Source organism: Daphnia pulex, chromosome 8 (assembly GCF_021134715.1).
Source record: "Daphnia pulex isolate KAP4 chromosome 8, ASM2113471v1".
Taxonomy (NCBI): domain Eukaryota; kingdom Metazoa; phylum Arthropoda; class Branchiopoda; order Diplostraca; family Daphniidae; genus Daphnia; species Daphnia pulex.
This window is the reverse complement of record NC_060024.1, coordinates 1,925,623-1,932,576: the sequence shown is the minus strand read 5'-3', so window position 1 is coordinate 1,932,576 and position 6,954 is coordinate 1,925,623. Positions and strand designations below refer to the sequence as shown.

The 6,954-nt window shown below is 40.4% G+C and overlaps 1 long non-coding RNA gene across 1 annotated transcript; it reads right to left on the bottom strand.

Annotated features, from left to right (window-relative positions):
• Window positions 1-4,868: 4,868 nt before the first annotated feature.
• LOC124200762 lies at window positions 4,869-6,063 on the bottom strand. Its single transcript, XR_006877369.1, has 3 exons — window positions 5,696-6,063; window positions 5,351-5,627; window positions 4,869-5,246 (listed from the first exon to the last, which is right to left on the bottom strand). It is a non-coding gene; the product is annotated as an uncharacterized LOC124200762 (long non-coding RNA).
• Between the last annotated feature and the right edge of the window lie 891 nt (window positions 6,064-6,954).

Below are 6,954 nucleotides of genomic sequence, written 5' to 3'. Positions count from 1 at the left end.
CTTCTTCATTGTCACCATATTTCTTTTCAAATGCTATATCTCTCTAAAATGAGACTAGGGAAGTGGTTCTCACAATTTTGTCAGTTGCATATGAGGTCAGACTCGTCATCTTGTCGCCAATGATAGGCACTTAAAAGTCCACATCAAGATCCTTCTTCTGATCGTTAAGTAAAGATAGAGCTTGCTGATCATCTGGAGACATTACACAGGATGGATATTTTGACCCAAAATTCTATGTTCCACAAAGTCTCATCATTCATTTCTTGAACAAGCTCGTTTTTTCAACTTCGGTTCGTTTTCTTTCAATATTCTTGACTGTAATGGAGCTTCAGTGTACCGTAAGCCATTTCAAAAAGTAGATTCAGTCACCCACCAGTTTTTTTCTGCTGGTGGGTCTTTTGGGTGCAGCCAGCGGTAAATCAAGAAAGTCAAAATTATGACGGGAGTTGGGCTGGCGATGGTTGGTAAAAATGAACATTTCATGGTGTGAATCTCATCAGAAGCAGCGCAAATATATGCTGTGAGGGGTAACGTGACTATTTCGGCGGCGCCATCCACTGACAACTCTTTATGTTTGTCTTCTAATCAAAGAGTCTTAGCAAAGCACTTTTTTATCAATGACGAGTTACTCACCTCGTCCACGAATACATTTGCCAACATTGAATTTTCGTCACGGTCCATCTCTAATTGCAACATGCCACCATAGCGATGTCATGGCTGTCTCGTTCCCCAATGAATGCAGAGGATCACTTGTTTTTTCGTTGAGGGCTGTATCGGATCGTCCAAAATTAGGTGATGAGACGCCTTCCAATCAGTCACGTCACACGGTTTCTTCCGGCTCAACCCACGAGCTGAAAGTTTTACTCCGAGACATCGAAAACATAATTGATGGCGGACATCGAACCAAAACCTATCGCTTACCTCTAGTGCGATAAATATGTCACATCATTCGAATTTATGCTCCCTTTCACATATAAAACAAAAAGGGCGTGAAGAGTTTCTTGAGTCTGGACCTTCATGTTTATCTTTGGACGTGATCTGATTCCCGTGCGCTGTGAACGCAAAAATGATTTAGGTCCTTGTGCGGTGGACTGTTCGGTAGCTAAACTAAGTGTTTTAATAAACTGCTGACGATCTGTGACAGAGCCAGGCTCCAAACGTGTTGAGGATCCGTTCCCCCATCCCTCCTCACTGTTCCACATTCCAGGCTAGTCAGTATTTTAGTCTGAAGATCATCTCTTAAATTGCGTTTTAAAAGCGCAAGCTTCTCTCCTGATATATGTTTAGTGCGTCAAAGCTTTGACTAATTTGATCCAACCAAACCAATCTAATGTCTTTGCACTGAAAGGTTCAAGATCTGCTTTTAAGGATAAACGCGCACCAGTTGTCGACAGCATACTAATCAATAAAATCGCCCAGATTTATCTGTTGGAGACTTGCTTCTGAAAGTGGCTTGGGCGTCATTCGTTGGGTTCTGCGGTAGCTCAGCGGCCTCCTGAGTTGTTTCAACGGCTTCTTTGGTGTTTCTCTTATTTCTACTTCGGATACTGTAACGGTGGCTGCTCGTAGAGAATTAACACAAGAAGCTACTACCTAACTAAGTTTTGTGATAGAGTGTTTGGCGTTGATGGCCATAAATGAAATCCCTTTTTTTCGTTTGGTTTCTTCTTTTTCGAGGACCCCTTCGAATAGAGTATTCAAATCTCTTGCCTCCGTCAGCAGCTGATCAGGCGTTTAATTTGCCCTCGCACCGTTCCTCTCGTTTCTTATCCAAAAATGGCTCGGTCGATCGACATACATTTAGCAGCATTTTTCATAAGAGCTGAGGTCCCTCGTTTAACCGCTTAATTTATCTCTACTTCTGTAACCACAACGACAGAGAAACTAGCACAGCAGAAAACTAGCTTGGAAAAATGTGAACTGACTTCTCGGTGAAGTGACAATTGACTAAAAATGGCAAACTCAAAGCTGAATAAAGTGGAATGAAACTAAGGTTCGAAAGACCAATGACATATGGATTCGATTTCGTCCAGCGCTGAACCTGAAATAAACCTTCGTCCTCTGTCCCTTCTACCAACTGTGATCTCATCCAACCTCACACAGCCTCCCGCTCCCATGAAAATGGCGGACAGAGCTCAGTTGATCAAGTCGAATAATCCTATTGGGCTACAGGGCAGGTCAGTTGACCATACCTTCCAGAATCGACGTGGCCAGACTCGCAGCCGCCTTCAACAGCAGGAGTTTCCAGCCAAAGATTATCCATTAGCCAGATATCGGCCACGATTCGGATAGCCAGAGATAAACTGGAAGACTTTCATCTAAACCTAGTCAAAGTGGAGCATGTTCAAGGGGGTAGGGGACGAAAATAACAAAGGGAAAATTACACATCCCATTCATTCGCATTCCAAAATTAAAATAAAGATAGATACAAATACTGTAGTTGACCCATTAACTAACGGGACCGACTTTTTTTCATCGAAAACACAAAGAAGTAATACATAAGATATGTTTAAACTGCACACTCTATCACGCAGATTCAGATTTAAATTACTGATCAGAACAAAGAAAAGGGATGTGTTAGGCCGCAATTGACAAAATCAAGCTTTCCAGACTTATAAATAAATTACTTTTTTGCCAAACTTTAAGAGACAGTTTCTTTATTTGAAGAAATTATTATTCTCTTTGATTTCGTCTTGCTGCTCTTGTCCAGACCCTGAACCCGGGTATTAACTAAGGGGGCAATAGTTTTTGGGCAGTTGTCGCGGGGGCAACTATAGAAAACACGGAGAATTTCGGTCCTTGCGGTGCAATCGTTAATATCTAAATTCACCACTAGACTCATTACGAATATTACATTCAACTATTTGGACCCTTCGGCTCTTGATGTTGCATGCTACAAAAACACGTATACTTTTGTCATTGGGCGCTTAAATATTATTATTTTTTTAAATTCTACTTGTGGAAGAGAGTTTTTGGAACTTTTTTTATTTCTTTTTTAATAATGCACTCAATTTGTTCACAGCAGATTTGTTTTTTAGTACGCTTTCAATCAGAGTTACTTTCACTTTAAGTTTTTCGAGTTCCAAAAATTATCGTTGCGGAGAAGGTAATGTCTTACGAAGTAACTTCGTACTATAAATAAGTTTTAAACTTTTGAAGTCACTCTTTCTAATTTTCTAAAAAAAAAGAATCTCTCTTCCAAGGAGAAAGGCCATCAGAGGTGAATGGTTAAAATGGGAAATGATGAATGGGAAACAGTGGGAAGAGAAATCGGCAATTGGCATACATCTATAATAAAGATTATGCCATAAATATGGGAATCACTGGCGATATGTCTACAGTATAATCACTATAACTAGTATAAGATAACGAATTATATTTACCTTTAATTTCTCGCAGCGATTGATAGGCCACGTTCTGACAACTTGGAATGCAAATGTTTTGCGCGGGAGTTGTTTTCAACGGCCTGCCGGATCCCCCTTTTCGATGAACATCCATGGTTTCCTTATACCGCCTAATCCATTTCCTCACCGTGGTAATATGGCAATGCATTTGAAGACCAATGTCATTTTTAGGAATATTCCTTTCATAAAGAGTAATAATAGCAGACTTTTGCTGTAAAGAAAAGTGGCCACCAGCGAGTAGATGAAACATATTTCTCATATGAATTATACAATATAACTGTAGTTCCTCCAACTTCTATTCTTACATCCTTAGGCTAAAGACTATCTCCCCTAACCTTGTAATGATAGTCGTATATTAAAAGGAATATTACTATTCCCTCCCCGTAAATTCATATTTAGAAAATGACATTAACCATTCATCTTTTGGTCGAGCACTGCGCCCATAAAATACTTACCCAGCCCTGCGTAACATGAGCGCTTTAAGGATACCTAGGCAACCTCCATGAATTTCCCACCTAGCCTTTTTGTCCCGCAGACAATTTGCCCTTTGTATAGAAAGCTAATTTTTTCCTGAACAAAAATCCTGCGGAGACGTCTCCATAGTAGAAAGGGCATCATGGCTTTTCTTTCGATACGGAACATTCCTGTAGTTCTTGGGACAACGTTTTTTTTGGCCGACATCCAAACATCCAGGTGAGTGTTGTTTTATTTATTTATTTTCCCTGTTCCCATTTTTACTTCCCTTTTTTTCTTCATCAGTATGCACCAGGCTGGTTATGTATTTTCGGGTCCAACAACCGCAAGAGTTCACATAACAAAAGAGTCAAATTCATCCGTGTTTGGGCCTGGTTTTCTGTTCAGTGCGCTGGAGAAATTGCCCTTCTTGACGACGGTTCAGACATCACAGACCTGGTGGACAACTATCTCGTTTCGAAAGCAGCAGCTCTTTTTGGGATTAATCCACTCAGTTTTGTCGACGACAATGGCTGTGCCTTGACCACATCATCGTTCGTGTGTTTCAAGAAACTCTATAGCAACATCAACATTCAAGAAATCAAATGGCCCTGCAAATCCAGCCATATTTCCCGTTCTTCACTGTATTACAACGAATAGAAGAAAAAATTAAACTCCAATGCATCCAGCCACAAGATCTGGCAGAGCTGTTGGGCCTGATTAAAATGGAGTGGGGTAGAATGAGAGACAAACCCGCCTATTTGAGAGGTGCAATGCTCAATATTAAGAGTAAATTGCGGGTAATCGCTGCTTTACGTGGCAAAAGAATTGAGGGAGAAATGATGGCCAATTACTATAATCAGGTGCCTAATTAGTTTAATATGTTTTTGTTGTTTTTTGTCATGTTGAAGGCGCATTCCGTTTAGTTTTTCATTTCAGTAATTCAATATTATTAAAATGGAATATTTGTATTAAATGACAACAAGAAAATACAATGGATTGACAGTAAAATTTATAATAAAAAAATGTTTCATTGAGATCAGTGTTATAGAAATCGATTGTCGTGTAGTAATCTCGCAGTCGTAGCTCGGCACCGGGCGTCATTGTCCAAACGGTTGCATAGAGCGATGCCGTAAGTCAGTAAGTCTGCAAGCCAAGTTTCACGTGCACGATGGGAATCCATTTCGGTGCGGAGCTTCCATCACAGTCGAGAATCGTGTCCGGACAACACGCCAAACGAGTCCGAAATTGTTTCGTCAAAAGGTCACCCAAAGTAAAGAAATTACTATAAAAAATATTAATTCTCTTATTCGGTTAGTGTGAAGTGATCAACACATTGAATCCTTGGCCGTCTTCCTCACAGTTGACGGTCAGCATGGTTTTGCCAACCTGTCCGATCCATTCCAAAACAAAAACATTTTCAGTTGGAATTCCCGCTGGAAAAAACCTGACACAACAGGGAGGGGGGAAATATAAAACCGGGCAGTTCTTACCGGGCAAGTGCGTTCCAGATCTGGTATATGGAGCACAAGTTCATTGTAGAGCTTCATGGCGGATTCGAAGTGGTCGACTCGGAGCCTCCACTAGTGGTCGGTGAAGTGGATCCAACATGCGCTCGATGCAAGAGCTGAGGCCCAGGGCGTGGGCTTGCTCCATGGTGATGGACTTTCCGTGGGAAATGCGGATACCGCCTGGAGTGGTCACCGAGCGGAAGCAACAGGTGAACAGCTCGCACCACGTGTTTATCATCAGCGAAATCTGGTCGTAAATCTACCCAGTTGAGAACCCAGCAAAAATTAATAATCGAAATGCGCAATGAAACATGTAATTAATTTCACCTGCATGTTTTTGAAGAGTGGAAGACTTGTGCACCACTCGACGATCTTGTGGAGGTGGTAGTCGGCGATGCTTCAAACACTTGAGACGGGATCACCTTCGGCGGCCGTTTCACCCTCGCCGTTGCTGTCATTGTTGCCTTCTCCGCCATCGCTGTTGTGGGCTGTCATCGGCTTGTCGGAGACGTATACGTGACGAGCGCCATAGTCACAACGGTGGCATAGGGCAGTACCGTGTGTCTGAAAATTACCAAAATATAGTATGTTTAACAAATGTAAAAGGTATAAACTCAACAGTGCCCTTAAAGCGGGAGGTGAAGTTTGATCAATAATCTGTAATCAACCTAAAACTTCAACTCAACGGACTTCAATTATACCCTGCGAGTGGTTAACGAGTGGCACGAGTGGCGCAAAAAACAACTCTGGCAACTTTTTTCTTTATTAATAGTTCCGGTCACAGAAGTACTTTCTAAAATCAAAAATGTCACAAATGACAAAAATGCCAGAAATATCTTTACGGTTAAGTGTAAAGGAATACCTTAATGAGAAAAAAAAGACATCGCCAAAAATAAGGTATTTTTTTAATATTTTCATCGTGTGTTATACATAAGCACACAAATTAGTTGAAAGATATCTGAGAATCTGTTTTTTTTCCCATAGGCACTCCATGACGAACATCAGAAATGCACAGAAGCCATAGAAGTCATTTTAAAAAGAATAAAATCTATTGATTTTTTCTCACAAATCGGCTGTGCAGCTAAATCTATGGAATATATGGGGAAAGCGAAATACAACCAAAGAACCATGTCAGTTGATCTTCGACAATTTTTTAAGGTTTGTTCAACATACCTAGTTTAGTGTTAGAGTATTTAAGTGTTAGAGTAACTGCAACATACTATGTTGTAGTAACTCAAGTAAAGATCACTTAATTAACAGCTTCTAAATTTTAGACACTAAGCGTAAAAGGCAAGGACGTTGCATACAAAATGCCAAAGTGTTCAATGATTGCAGCCTACGTAAGGTTAGGTGAATTGAATGTAGAATTGAAAAACAAAACCGAAGAAGCCAAAAAGATTATGGGTACACCAGATATTTAGTCAATTATTTTGGTAATGTTAACGTAATATATGATTGAAATCTCAGATACATTGCAAACAATAGTGCCTGGAATACCTGTATAAGGGGCTAATGTCAACCTAGAAAAACTAAAAAAGGGGTCGAAAGCAGTGTGGAGTTTAATTCAATAATTTTTCCTACTTATA